Source organism: Haliaeetus albicilla, chromosome Z (genome assembly GCF_947461875.1).
Source record: "Haliaeetus albicilla chromosome Z, bHalAlb1.1, whole genome shotgun sequence".
NCBI lineage: Eukaryota > Metazoa > Chordata > Aves > Accipitriformes > Accipitridae > Haliaeetus > Haliaeetus albicilla.
In genome coordinates this window covers 69,726,807-69,741,502 of record NC_091516.1, presented here as the reverse complement: position 1 = coordinate 69,741,502, position 14,696 = coordinate 69,726,807, and the positions used below count along the sequence as shown (strand labels likewise).

The 14,696-nt window shown below is 52.8% G+C and overlaps 1 long non-coding RNA gene across 1 annotated transcript; it reads left to right on the top strand.

The window, feature by feature from the left end:
• LOC138683730 (uncharacterized) lies at window positions 1–8,350 on the top strand. The gene is made up of 3 exons (XR_011323153.1): window positions 1–104; window positions 294–825; window positions 6,328–8,350. It is a non-coding gene; the product is annotated as an uncharacterized lncRNA (long non-coding RNA).
• Window positions 8,351–14,696: the final 6,346 nt, after the last annotated feature.

Sequence of the window (14,696 nt, the reverse complement as noted above, 5' to 3'; positions counted from 1 at the left end):
AAAACCCCAAACAAAAAACAAGCCCCAAAACCACCACCACCCCCTCACCCACAGCTCGACACCCTGCTGCTATCCTCTTTGCTCCCATAAAAGTTTATAATCGGGTTGGAAGCCGGGGGAAAAAAACCTGCGTGGGGAAAGGGGGTGAAATACATGAAAGAAGTTTTATTGTTTTTTTTTTCCCCCCCAAAGAGATGCTGCTTTCTTTAAAAAAAAAAAAAAGAAAAAAGCCCTCAACTTTGATGTATCGTGATCACAATTTTTTTTTTTTTCTCTCCTTCTTTCCCTGTCAGCTCTGAAATCTGAGGCTGGGAGCCGGCTGCAGAGGAGAATCCTTCATCATTTCTGAGATCAGAATAAACGCTTGATTTTGTCCCGAAATAATGAAGAGATTTTCAATGAGTCCCTTGGCCAAGCCGTCTCTATTGTATATTGCATTGATAAAAAGGATGTTATTGACTATGCAACAGTAGGCTCCTTTCCTCTCTCTCCCCTCTTTCCAAATAAACTCTCGGTCCTCGCTCTTGGTCAGTGAAAAGGTGAAACGAATAAGATTAAACCGGACAAAAAAAGCAAGCTCGCTATGTATATCATCTAGATTTTACTCCCCAGACTGTGAAGAGACAGGGAGTAAAAGAGGCAGAGCAAGGCACGGGGAGAGAGAGAGAGTGAGAGAGAGAGAGAGACAGAGACAGAGACACAGACACAGGCACAGGCAGAAAGCCTGGGAGAAGGTGGACGGACCCAGCAGCCGCAGCCCGGCTCCTCCCGGACCCGGCTCCCCGCCGCCGGCCCCGGCTCCCCGGCCCCGCCGGCCCACCCCAGGCAAGTCTCCGCTTCCCTCCTCGGGGTTTCGGGGCGGAGGGAGGGGAGCGGGGCCGCGGCACTTGGCGGGGAGACCTTCCCCTATCCCCCCCCCCGCCTTCCATTACCACCCCCCCATATCCCCGGCGTCCTGTTATCTGGGCATCCCGTTATTGGGGTGGAGGGAGAGGTGCCTTGCCCTCATGTTGTCCCGAGAATTCCCCCCCCCGCCAACCACCCCCCCCCCCCCGCGCCTCCTTCTCCTGCTTTCCCTTTCCCCCTATAGAAACGTGTGTGGGTATTTGCACTGCACCCCTCGCGCGTCTGTCAGAGCTGACCCACGCGTGTACCGCAAACACCCGACCCCACGTCAATGCCGAGCACAACTTCTAGGGCTGGCAGCGGCAGCAGCAGCAGCAGGACGCCGGGGTAGGGAAGTGCGAGCATCCTAACGCTCTTGTCTTTCACCTGCTCTGTTTGTTATTTGATCACCTAATGAAAAGATCGATGGCAGCCTGTTTATCCGGGTGATAGTGTCAACAGATTAAAGGGGCAGCAATCAGATGCTTCCCAGCCGGGCTGGGCGCAACCGCAATCAGGAGGAAGCCCAAACCCGCTCACATTGCCCTGGTCTGGGTAGGGTGTGTATGTGTGTGTGTATATATATATATATATATATATACACACACATATATATGCGTGTATGTGCGCGGCAGGGAGGTATTTTCTCCAATCGCCTGGCTGTAAACGCTCGGCGGTTTTCCTTTGCTGCGTGCTGAGGGAAAGCGACTGTTAAATGTGGGTTTTAAAAAAGCCGATGCGTGAAGGGCCGGTGAAGTTTGCGGGAGTCCCGAGGAAAATCCCGTCTGCGGCGTCCTGTGGTTGTGCAGGAGGCTGGGGCGGGTGGTGGTGGGGGAGAGCCGGGACGGAGGGCATCCATCAATAAAAGTAGCCTCATGCCTCAGCTGACCAGGTTAAAACACAGTTCAATCGACGGGAGGCATTTCCTCTCCCCGACAAATTACAGGGACACTTAAAAATGGTCACAACTCACATTTAATTGGGAAATGAGCTGTGATTGCTTTTTAACCTCTGCGGATCTGGAATGGGCAGAGGAGACGGCGCTGGGGACTTGCTCAGACTTAATTTTCCTTCTGTCGCCCTAGACCCCACTTTCCCCAGGCCAGGGTCTAGGCTAGGATCTGAAGGTAGCAGAGTTTTTGGAGGATTTAGGGTCTGGGTTCCCCCCACTTTTTCTCTCCCCCCCCCTTTCTGTGTTTCTCTTTCTCTCCCCCACCCCTCCCCGTCCGCCCCCGTGTAACCCAACCCTGGACGGTGCTGGCTCCTCTCTCTTCTCCAGCCTTCTCGTCCCCTCCGGAAAGGAAAAGTTCCTCTAGAGATCAGTGGTGACAACTTCTACAGGCTATTTCTGGCGGGGAGGGAGGCGAAGGGGGTGGTGGTGGGGTGGGGGAGAGTGTACTATAAACCCCAATTAATGGTGGTATTATTATTATTTTGTAAGCGGCCGGGCTGCATGTAAGCTGGGAGCCGAGACCCGTAGCCTGCATTTTTCAAAACAAACGTTAATTGTTTGTTTCACCTGCCAATCTCCACAAGGCAATATATATATATAAAAATACACTCACACACGCACGGATGTACATCTATACGTGTGTGTGTATATATATATATGCACACACGCACGCAGGGAGCGGGGTAGACGGAGGACAATAAATGCGCAGGCTGCTGTCACAGGGCGCAGCGAGCAGCTCTGACGTGCAACAACGTCCCTCTCCTTCCCAATTTTTAGCATTTTTAGCAGTCCCCTGCTCTGGCCGGTGGACACCTTCAAGCCGGGATGCTGTAAAACCAGAGGGTCATGTTGGGGTCCCTTCCCCTCTCCCCCATACCACACACCCCCACCCCGGTCAGAGCCGTCGGGGCAGCCCCTTTCCCGGGCTGGGCCATTTGCAAACGGGATGTGACCGGTCATAATGGGACACCCCAGCCTCCCCAGCCTTAATTGTGTGTCCCGGACCTGTTACCCCCCACTCTGGGTCCTCCGCAGCCGTGCTGGGGACTGCGATGCTGGGCCAGGCCTCCACAGCCACAGTGCCCAGCCAGGCCTCATTTCCCATCAGCGGTGCTGGGGCCTTTCCTCCCAGGCCTTTTCCTTCTTTTGCCCCCCCCTTTTTTTCCCCTTTCTTCCCCCCCCTTCTCCTCCCCCCCCCCCGCTTCGGCTAGACCTGAAGGACAACCAAGTTCTTTGAGGAACGCGATATGCGATGTGCAGATGGGGGGGGTGGTGATCCTTTATGACGGGAAGCGGTCGCCCCCTGCCCTGGGAAGGGGGTCTTGGGTGGGTTGCATGACCTTCGGCAGCCGGGGTGGGGGGGGATGGACACTCCAGGCGGGGGGTCTGGGCTCCTCACTTGCTGCTGCCTGTATCACCTGCCTGGAGCAGCCCTGTGGGATGCACACTCCGGGGGGTGGTGGGCTTTGTGCCAACCCCCTGCCACTTTCTAAAAGAAGCCCGATGCCGGGGGGGGGGTGCCCACCACCCCTCAACCACCCCGGGCCTCCCGGGTGGGCATCTTCCCTCTAGGTATCCCCGTTACTATCGCCCAAGCCCATCACCCAGGCCCTTTCACTACACCCCACTGAAGGCTGCTGGCCTTGGAAAAGAAGGGCCTCCACCTTCCCTCCTAAGCGCCCCCCCCCGCACTTGCCCCTGGCCCCCCATCACGCACATCCTTTCTTATTTATTTCTTTTTTTTTTAATCACTCGTGGGAGCAGACTACTTCCCCCCCCCCCCCCCCCCGCTTCCCACACAGAAACGTCCTCCTGGGGTTGCGGCCGACATCCCCGCATTGTCCGGAGCCACCACACATCCCAGAGGGTCCCACGACCCCCGGGGAGAGGTCCGTGTCCCCGTGTCCCGTGTCCCCCCCCCCCCCCCCCGCCGTGCTCCTGCTGCTCCTCGCCCTCCGCCTGTGCTTAACCCAGAGGTGCGACCGCCCTTCCCCTCCGCGCACGCCGCCTGCTTCCCTGGAATTATTTTAGACGGGATTGGCAAAAAAGCGGCGTGACAACGGCCCCCCCTCCCCAATCTCGCCCCCCCCCCCCGCCACCCCCTCGGGAAGGCAATCTGCTGTCCCCGCAGCCTCCCCGGCAGCGGGGCCGCGCCGAGCCGGGGTTTGTCATTTGTTAGCGCTTAAAAGTACCGGGCTCCGGTGCCAACCCGAAAGCAGGGCGCTGAATCACAACTTTGCGCTCGCCATCCATCCAAACAGAAACGCCTGAGCATCCGAAAGTCTGCTTTTTTTTTTTTTTTTTTAAATTAAAAAGAAAAAAAAAAGAAAAAAGAGTAAAAAAAAAAAAAATCTGTGTCTGGAAGTAAAAAAAAAAACAAACCCAAACCACCCCCAAACCCCCCCAAACTCAAAAAACAAAAAACCCATGTCTGCGTGGGGAGGGGAGAGAAAGCACCCAAACCGAAGGCCACTTGCCTAACAGCATAAAGGAGCATGGCAATTCCCAAGTAGAGCTGCAGGAAAAGAAATTGATGACCTCTTGATGCAAATCAAACCTTCTTTATATAAGGCAAATCTGGGAAACATTTTCAACACACTGGTGAATCCAGGACCAAATATTTACTTTCGGCACAAATAAAGCTGCGGTGATCTGAGAGCCGAAGCCAAGAGAAACAAAAGTGTACAAAAGCCATTAACACGAGGCTTTGCGTTGAAACACCTCTGACTGTATTTTAAAGCCCCGGCTCCTGTTAGGGATGAATTTGGTGTTATTTATGATTCCGAATTGGGCTGGAGCTTTTGATGGAGAGCTGACGTTTAGAAACGAGTTTGAAAGTTGTGAGATTGTCCTGACAACGCAATCGACGGCAGTATATAATCATTTTCTTAATAGTTACCTGTCAGAGATCCCATTTCTTTTACTGCGGGGATTAGTCCGTCAGGAGTAGATTCGAGCTGGACTTTCCGCAGACCAGAGACCGGCTCCAAGACGTTTAAGTATTTAATGTCACTTTCTCCCCTGCATCCGAGATAAAACGGTGCAAAAGTATTTTGCTGGGGAAAATGCAGCAGTGCTGCTGGTAACAACAGTAGCGATATAATCATATTTACCTCATCAGAAGTTGATCTGAGTAATAAACCTTAGCATTTTCACTTAAACTGTCAGGAGTAAGATATGTTTATTACAGCGTATTCTGTCTGCGTGGGGAGGACGGGGATGCGCTTTAGATAAAGTTTAAACGAAACAGAATCAACACAGCAAATCGCTCTAGCACAACACAAAAGCTGTAAATGACTGCTATGTATTTTACCACGCGAAGGCTTTTTTTTTATTATTTATTATTATATATATTTTTTATTCACACGTTTCTAGGGGTGAAGCCCGGGCATATCCAACGATGTCGTTAATAAGGTATACAAAATTGCCTGATCCTACCAAACGGGGCTGGAGTTATATGTTTTATTGTTAACCCCTTGCACTGAATCTTCTGAAGCTGAAAGGGAAAAGGAAAGGGCTTTTGTCCGAGTTGATCCTTGGCTATTCTGGGGCTCAGGTTGGTGTGAAAGGGACGAGGAGGTCACTTGAAATCTCCTTTTATCTACTCCTATTTTCTCTCTGGATCAGCAACTTTGAATAGACACCATCTAATCGCTCGTAATGGAAAAAGAAAAAAAAAAGGAAAAAAAATAAAAAAAGGGTGTGTGTGTGTGTGCTCCGGGGAGCAACGAAAATGCTTTTTTTTCGCGGGGGCTGCCTGGCCGGAGAGGGGTGCGTGCCCGTGGGTGCGCGCAGGCAGGGACTCGCGTGGGCAGACCCCTGCAGCCGGCGCCTGCCATGCGCGCCCCCTGCGCGCCCGCGGAGGCACAGCCGTGCCCCCCCCCCCCCCCCCCGCGAGGCAGGGTACTGCGTCCAGAGCCCCAGAGAGCCCCTCAGGGGGTACGGACCCCTCCCGGGGGGGGTGGTGGTGGGTGTGATGCTCGGAGGGGCAGCGCGGAGAGGCGGCCCGACATCCCCCCCCCCCCTTCTTCAGACCTCGGGATTTTGGTAATTGAGGGTGCCAGGACTGGAAGGCATCCCCGGCCGCCGGGAGAGGGTGGCTTTTGGAGAGGGCTGTCGCCCTTCGGTGGGCAACCGACTCTGCTTTGCCGGTTGCCAGAGCCCGGCCGCTGTGCAGGCGGCGACGGGGGTGCCCGCGGTTTTCTCGGGGTCACCTTGCCAAGTCTGGTGGCTTTTTTTTTTTTTTGAGACTTAACAAAAAAAAAAAAAAAAAGGAAAAAGAGAGGCGGACAAAATTGGGGCGGCTGGCAAATAGAAGAAGCTTTGTTCTAGAGGCTCAAGCCAGGGCACTATCTCTTCCCTCCTAGCCGCTCAGAAATTGGCGTTTCTTTCTCAGTCTGGGATGCTTTCGCTGTAAATTCCTTCAAGTGACTACTTTGTTGCTAAGGCTACAAGTTCCCATCCCAACACACAAATCTTTTCCACTCCAGGACCAGCTCAAGCCCTGGGCAGAAGTCTTGACTTAAGAGACCTACTTCAAACTCCTTGGAGTGCCTCCCTGCTAAATACCTGCTAAAGTCTCCGGTTCAAATGAAGGACTAAACAGTCCTCCCCCGTGTGTGTTCCCCCCCCCGTCCCTTTTCTCTCCTGTGGTACGTTTTGCTGGGACTTCTGCTGAATAGATGGCGAGAAGAAACCCAGTCCAATAAAGATTAAATTAAGTAGAAGAAATCCAGCCGGTGTATATTTTGAATCTCCGGTGGGGCGTCAAACCGATGTTTAACACATTTTTTCCACTCACTGTGCACAAGTCCTCAGCCCCCACCGCCTTGTTTAATTTTTCCACTCTCGAGGAGGAGGCAGTTTGCGGGGGTGGGGGGGTCGGACAGAAAAGGGGCCGGAGGGTGGGGGCACCGTGTCCCCAGGCGGGGCTGTGGGGGGACGACATGGACAGACACGGGCTACTCCAGCACAGAGGCACCTGCGACATGGGGTGCTGGGGGGGCTATCCAGGCTGTCCCTAAATGCAGAGAATGCAGAGCTTGGGTGGAAGGGAAATTAGTGGTGGTGGTGGGTTTTTTTTATTTTTTATTTTTTTTTTTAGCAGGATCACCCTTCTCCTTCCTCCCCACCGCCCTCACCCGCCCGCTTGGCTGCACTGGCCGGGAAAATATGGTTTTATCACCCCGGCTCAGCAGAGTGCACACATGTTTGTGAACCACTGAGCCCTCCAGCACCGCCAAGATGGGAGCGTGGCTATCCTGGATGCAAAACGAGACCCCCCCCCCAAAAAACCAAAAAAACCAAAACCCAGCCCCAGAGACGCTCATCGCCTGGAAAAGTTAAGCGTGACTTGGTAAACGTTTGTAAATGCAAATAGAAATGAATAAATAAACCTCAAACCAGGTAGTTTGGGTGTAATAGTTTAGCAGGACTAATTGCAGACAATGGAGCTGAAATGACTTTTCCAATTAGCTGCTGGTTGGAGTTTAGTTGGAGGAACTGTCAGCTCCAGCGATGGGTAATTGCTTTATTGCTCACAAAACTATCATCTATTTAGAACATATGTGCTAATTACTCTGGATGGGCGTCGGAAAAGAGACCATAAATCTATTAGCACTTTAAAAAGTCTAGGGTACTTGTAAGCGACCAAACTCCCTTCCTCGGCGCGTTAAGGGAGAGATTCGCGCCTGGATGATAAGTCTTTCCAGAAAATAAAAATAAAATAAAATAAGCATATGCAGCCACATGTATGCTAGGGTATGTTTGCGACCTCGGGGGGGCGTAGGGGGAAGGGGGGGAAGAGTGGTCATCTCCAAGCGAGGAAAGCCTCTTTCTATAGACCAAACTGGTGCAATAAATCACTGTCATAAAAACGATTTTCCTCTTTAGCCTTGCACTATTTTTTTTTTTTTGCAAAAAGATTAGTTTAGAAATCTTTTAATTGGATTACTCTGGAAAATTAATCTCCTTTAGGCTCGCTAAGTTTGTGTACCAAATATTTGGAATTAATTCAGTGCCACAAAAAGCATCCGGGATGCCTTTTGTTCGAAGTAGTTAAGAAAAAGGACAGGTAGGGAAGGTGGCATTTTACCGTAAGCATTCACGTCCCCTAGCAGCTCTCTATGCATATTCATTGCTGTCTATGTCGCATTGTATCGCATAAAATTGCTATTGTAAAGGAGATAAGCAGAATTGTTTGCTGGACTGTGCTACGGATGAGGGCTCCAGCGCGGGGTGAGGAGTTTAGGGAAATAAAAATAATAATAATTAAAAACACCCCCCCCCCCCCAAAACAGAAGAAAGGAAAACTTTTGGCAGCCCAGGGAGGAGTCCCCCCCAGGCGCCATGCTCTGAAGGAGCATCCCTGGGCCGAAGCTGCTTCCCGCGACCCCCGACCCCTCCGCTGCTGCTGCTACCCCCTTACGCGGGTGCGCAGCCCCTCCGCCCGCCTGCGCGCACCCGTCCGCCCGGCCCCGCTCCCCGGGGCTGAGCCGGGGACCCTCGGCGCTTTCGGGGCCGCCCGAGGGGACCTCCCCATCCCGGGTACACGCCGGGGGTCGAGGGGGATCCCTTAGTTTTCAGCCCAATTTAGCTGTTAGCAGCAGCCCCATGAGGTGTGGTTAATTGGCGGGGGATAAAGGCGTAATGACTTGTCAGGGAGACGGTGGTGACTCTTTAATGTACTGTCTTCTTCACCCGCCCCCCCCCTCCCCCCCGCCTTTTATAAGCGGAGACATGCCATCCCTCTGCTAAAAGAGCAATAAAGCTGGGTTCATTTATTTATTTTTACTTGTTTATTTTTCCCCGAAGGAAACGAACCTGCGGCTTGTTCCCCGTGATTTATACGCAGGTTGTGACACTGCTCGGAGTCCTGGCAGCCGGGAGCGGGGGGGGGGACGGGGACGGGGACGGGGCAGAGAGTGGGGAGAGGGTCCCCCCGGCTGCAGGGAGGTGTGGGGGGGGGAGATGGGGAGCGGGGATGCCTCACCTGGCTGGGTGCAGGAGGCAGGGACGGCGTGTGTGTGTATGAGTGGGTGTGTGAGCTGAAGCAGGTAAGCGGGCAGCAGGGGGTGGGCACGACCCGGGCGTGAGGATGAGGATGAGTTTTCACCTCTTGAGCACTGGCCGAGCTCAGCGCAGCGAGGAAGCAAAAGCCCTCTCCCCAGACCCCAATCTCAGCCGCTCTTCCAAGGGGTCCGTGCTCGACGCACCTCCTAATGAGCTTGTGCCACTTCCCGAGTCAGCATTAAATTTTTTGGTGTCAGCCGTTACCGAACTGTGAACCGCCGCGAGGGATTATCTGCATTTAATAACACATGTGACACGGATGCGCGCGGAGTTGCACGGAGGGGAAAACTTACAGAGGGAGGTGCGTACGCGCGGGGTGGATGTATAGATCCACATCCCACGCTACACTCGCGTGTATCACACGAGCCCGAGCCCCGAAACCTCTGCAGGCAGGCGGGACACCAGCGCTGACACGCAGCCGTAGGCTCGCTGACACGCGTGACATCCCTGCGTGAACGCGCACAAGCAGCTCGCTATTTCCAGGCGGAGTTTATCTACCTGCTAAACAACCCTGTGGTCTGCGGTGCATTAATTACCCCGGCGCTGATCTTGCCGTACATAAGCCCGGATCCCCGCTCACCTTGTACAGCCTTCCCCCCCGCCCCCCCGCCGTGTTTCTCCCCGCTGCGCGCAGGTAAAAGTTTCTCAGCCCCCGTGCTGTAGCTAAACAGATTAATACACGTTGACAGAGCCTTTATCCCTCCTCGCACGATGTTAAATGAATCTTAAAGTCCCTTCTGAGACAAACGGGGAACTCTCTCTGTCTGTCTCCCTGTCTATCTGCGTGCGCTTTGGATGTGCCCTGTGGAAATTGTTTACAGTTTGGAAGACTCTAACCTTGATTTTCCAGCTTTGAGCTCCCTCTGGAAGCGGAAAGAGCAATTACTCCACATTACTGTACATATTTCATCGCCGTGATAGATCGCAGGTGTTGCAGCCGCCGCTATTGTCTGCCTCCCTCCCGCAGCCCCCGGGGCCGGAGCCCAGAGGATGCTCCGACTCCGGGTCGGGCGGTGGTCCCCGGACGCTGCCACGCAGCCCTCCCCGCCCCAGCCCGCGGGGTGTCGTCCCCCCCTCGGCTAAGGACCCACGAAGTTGCACAGAGGGGTGGGCTGGCGTCCTTTCAACCCCCCACCCCGGCTCTCCGGCCGCCCGCTGGCCTCTCCTGTGTGTACCCAGCGCGGAGATGCTGCCTTTCGCCCACGCGTGGAATAGATAGCTCGTGTGTGGACAGGCATCATTCTCGGTTTGATGTCAGGAGCGCTGAACGCCTTAACGCGGGGTGCAGCGCACGGCAAGAGGCGGAGACACCCCCCCCCCCGGAGATAAGCGGGGGGTTGCTCTTCAGCCCGAGGTTGGGAGGGGAGGGAGGGTGAGGACAGCCACTCTGCTGAGGGACCCGAGGCAAAAAACGAGGCGGGGAGGAAAAGCAAAACAACCCGGAAACAGGGAAAAAGCTAGAAACCCCGAGCAATATGCCTTTTTTTTTTTTTTTTTTTTTTTGGCCAGAAAGTGCCTGGGATGGTGGGTTTTAATTTAGGCTGTGCGGCGGTCCTTTGGAGAGGATCCGGGGGATGCATTTGCAGCGAGTCGCAAAGGTGCAGGGTGGAGGCGGGCTGCTGTGCTACGCCGGAGCATCCCCGAATAGCATTAAACTGTGTCATGGATCAGTGTCACGATGACGTATGACACACCACAAGGGATCATGATGAGTGACTGGCATAATAGACATGGATAGTGGACCAAAGTCTCCTTGACAATTCTTAGTCATATGTCTTGGGGGGATAGTTTTACATTCCTGATCCGTTTATTTGGAGCCAATTCCGGGAGAGAGACACATGAAGCACACGACTGCATCTGTCTAAGTAGGATGAAGACGGGCTTAAATGGCACAAAGGATTGCGGGGGGAAATCTGAAGAGGTCACCGGTTTAGGTGCAAAGCACTCGGCAAAAAAAAAAAAAAAACCCACCAAAAAAACCCAAGACCCCAAACCCACCTGCTATAGCTAATTAAGCAGGACGACCCTGCTTTCTCCTGCCAGCCTAGGAAAGGGACGGCTCAGCTGCGCGTTACCCAGCGCATCTCCGCGCTCCTCCCACGATCCCCCCGCAGAACCGCTTAAGCACCGCGCAGCTCCCGCACCCCGCGCTGGGATAACCTCCTGCCCCATCACAACCCGTGGGATGTCTCTCGTGTCCTTCCCGTCACGCCTGGGCTTTGCTGCGGGCTTGCGAGACCCGAGGGCTGGGTCACCCCCCCCCCCCCCGGTGCTGGCGGGGGAAGCAGGGAAAAGTCGCATCCCCGCAGGTCCTCCGAGCAGCCAGAAAGCTCTCTTTTCAAAACCTCTTATAAACCACTTAAACTGAGCAAAACGCGCCCCGAAATGCCTCTCACTACGAAGGGGAGAGCCCGAGGAGCAGGAGCTGCGGGTGTTCTTATGATTGTAAACATCCCGAGCTACCAAGGGGGAAGTTTGTTGCTTCTTTTTTTTTTTTCTTTTTTTTTTTTTTTTCTCTTTTCCCTGCCGCACACTTCTCCTCCAATCTTATGCCTCTCTCGGCGGGTGTTCCAAGCAGGGCAAGCGGGCCCCGGCGACCAGCTGCAGGCCATCAGCACCCCAAAACCCTCCTGGGCTGTCTGGGAGTGCTTGCCATCCCAGTGGGGATCCCCGGCAGGCTTTTCCCCGGGGGAGGAGGGTCGCAGGTCTCCCTCTTCGCACAGCCCCGCCAGGCACATTGATGACCTCTAAAAATATCCAGAGGCGGCATTTACCCTGCCAGGAGCAGAATGAATGATATTCGCCCCGAAAAGGAGAGTCACAAGAGGGAAACCGCCTTTCAGCCTGACACCGCAAAAAAAAAAAAAAAAAAAAAAAAAAAAGAAAAAATCTGCTGATCCAGATGCTGTAAGGAGTTCACTAGATGTGTGAGCAGGTAACAGAGGGAATAGCGACATTGTTAACAGAAAACATCTAATTAACAATGACTTCATTTGATTGGGAGGATGAAAAAACCTTTTTAAATCAGTCCAGATTTACCGGCCTAAGCGCAGCCAATTTATGAATATGGAGCTGTATTGAGTCTGCCTTCTTTCAAGATGTCATCTGAGGGGTAATAGTATAGGTGAAGTCATTTAGTTACACTGTGGAAACTTTTATAGTCCCTTTCTTGGGAATTTAATTCAGTGCTTCTTCATTTTATTAGGAACAGACTGACTCCATCAACGGCCTCTCCATGTTTAGAGGCATGACTGCTTGAAGCAATTAGACTCCCCAATTAGCATACTTCTCCTGACCCCAGAAGCACCACCAGGTCCTTGCGTTATCCATCTCTTCCAAGTAGGGAAAAACCAGAATAAAACACGCTTCCCAAGTGTCCAGGGTGGTGAAACCAACATGCAAGCGGGCTACCAAAATTACCCTTTCGCTCTTGGGAGGGGGAAATAAAAAAAAAAAAAAAAATTATCCCGATAGCACCCCGGTGCCCGTGTTTCGGCAGTTTTGCCGTTTCGCGCTGATTTCCAGCGTGCTGCCAAACCGCTGCCTGACTCCTGCCCGTACCCCCCGCTGCTTTCGGCAGGGCTCAGGGCGAGCGGGCAGCAGCCGGGGGGTGTCCCGGGGGTGTGTGTGTGTATGTCACCCCTAGGGATGCTCCCCCCACCCCGCTGCGTGGGTTTCCCGGAAAGGTGACCACAGTGGGGTGCGAGGATGGAGGGGGAGAGTGGGTTTGATCCTGCCCGCCCCCCCCGGCCGGGGACCCTCGGTGCCGTTGGCAGCCGGCTCCCCCCGCCCCCCCCCCCCCCCCCCCGCCCCGCATTCATCCCACGGAGATGAAAAGGTGGGTCACGATATCAATCCCGAGGGGCCCGATCCTGCAAAGCCCGCAGCGGGGTTTCGGCGACCCTCCCCTCCCTCCTCGCCTCCAAAAGCCAGTATCTCAGCCACTCGCCCATCACGGTTAAAAAGACTTATCCCCCCCCCCCTCCCTGAAAGCCCACGGAGGGGATCCGGGGAGCCAGTGTTCAGCAGATAGAGCCATCCGCCCAGAGCTTCGCAGCACTGTGGAAGAAAAATCTCTATAAAACGAAATAGGCAATCAACTGAAATCTATCCTCTTTAAATAAACTGATTCCTTAGTATTTTCCCAGTGTTGCTGTAAGTTGTTGTCTGTGATGTCCCCCAGGGCTCTTTCCTCTGCTCTCTGATTTGGTGTATAAAAGCAGCTCTGAATGATGGATTACTGTGTCATTGCAGCCTGCGAAGGATTAATTTGTTTCATTGATTTCTCTTTAGGCAGATTGCCAGAATTCTCTGCTTCCCACCTTTCCCCGGGACTTCCAGCAGTAATAGACAGTAATAGCCTAAGACAAATCAGCCTATTCTTGTAAAAATAGAAACACAAAATCCTGAAGTCCCAGAAAAGCCATAAAGAAGTTTTTTTCCTTGTTGTGCTGTAAACCCACCGATTCTTAAAGTGAGTCCACCTTCTCTCGTCTCCCCACTCCCCTTTTATAAAAAAGGTTGCGGAGTCCTGGGGGGGGCTGTTTAGTCTCAAGAGCAATTTCAACAGCTGTTGCATGTGAATGGTGGGCATTTGACGGTCACAGAGAAATGTTTTATTCGTGCTCAACAAGAGGGTTAAGAATCACAGAAGGACTAAGTAAACCTCACAGTTCATTCTTTCTTAAAATCACCGGGCCACCTATAGCTAATCTATTATCGATCCATCTGCCCGTCTGGGGTATCGAGAAGAAATGTGGTTTATGTCAGGTCCCAGAGTCACCAGTCTGATGTGGGGGTGGGTGGGACTGGACTATCCCAGATCAATTCGTCTGCATGCTTTCAGGATAATCTGATCAGAAAATCAGGCCTTGAAGCACTGGGATGTGGTGGAAAAAGGGAGCCAGGCACCCCTTTCAGTGCAGGTTGTGGGAGGGCGAGGGGAGGAGAGGAGACCCCATGCTGTATGTAGCCTGCTGCTGCTATTCTGCCCACAGCACTGCTCTTTTCAGACCTACTTTACCGACAGCAGACATGGGTCAGCTGTGCTAATCTGTTTGTTTCCACAATGCAGTGCTAAAAATTGTATTGATTTAGTGTTCTCAAGTTAAACTTTAGATGTAATTAGTCCTATAGTAAAAAGTAATGTTGTCATGTGCTAATGCCTTTCCAGCTTGGGCTCCTGTAAAGCTGTGCTGTGCCGAAACAGCACTTTCAGATAGCACCGAGAGTCGAGAAGCATTTATTTCACCTCTGTATCTGCCTTGTGATGAGAGTAGCTCAATATCTACTTTCAAAGGGATGGTAAATTTATCGTACTGGATAGCACAGATCCACTGCATTGCAAACCTAGGAAATTCTGAAGTTACAGCCCTATTATTTTTTTTTTTCTTTCCTGCTCTCCAGGAGGATGTTAGCCTGCTACTTCCTATTTTAATTTACTGTAATTTCAGGTCGAATCCAAATACCAGTACTTGGGTCACAGCATGATTTCCTTGATATCATGCCAGAAAATATGCCTTGCTCTGCCTAAGCAATGTTCTTGTATTTACTTGCATGAGATCTCTCTGCGGTGTGTAGAGTCTAACTTTTCCCTTCTCCACCTAATGTCGTTTTTGAAGGAACTATAATAGTAGTCATAAAGAGGGTTATGTGTTCGCTCCTGGGAATCCCTAGAAATCCCTACATTGTCTGAGGAAACCCTGCAGAGTGGGTTAGCCTGCAGTAAGACAAGGGTGGCTGCCTCCAGGCACGGCAGCCTGGAAAACGCTGGTATCCTGGGGAATGC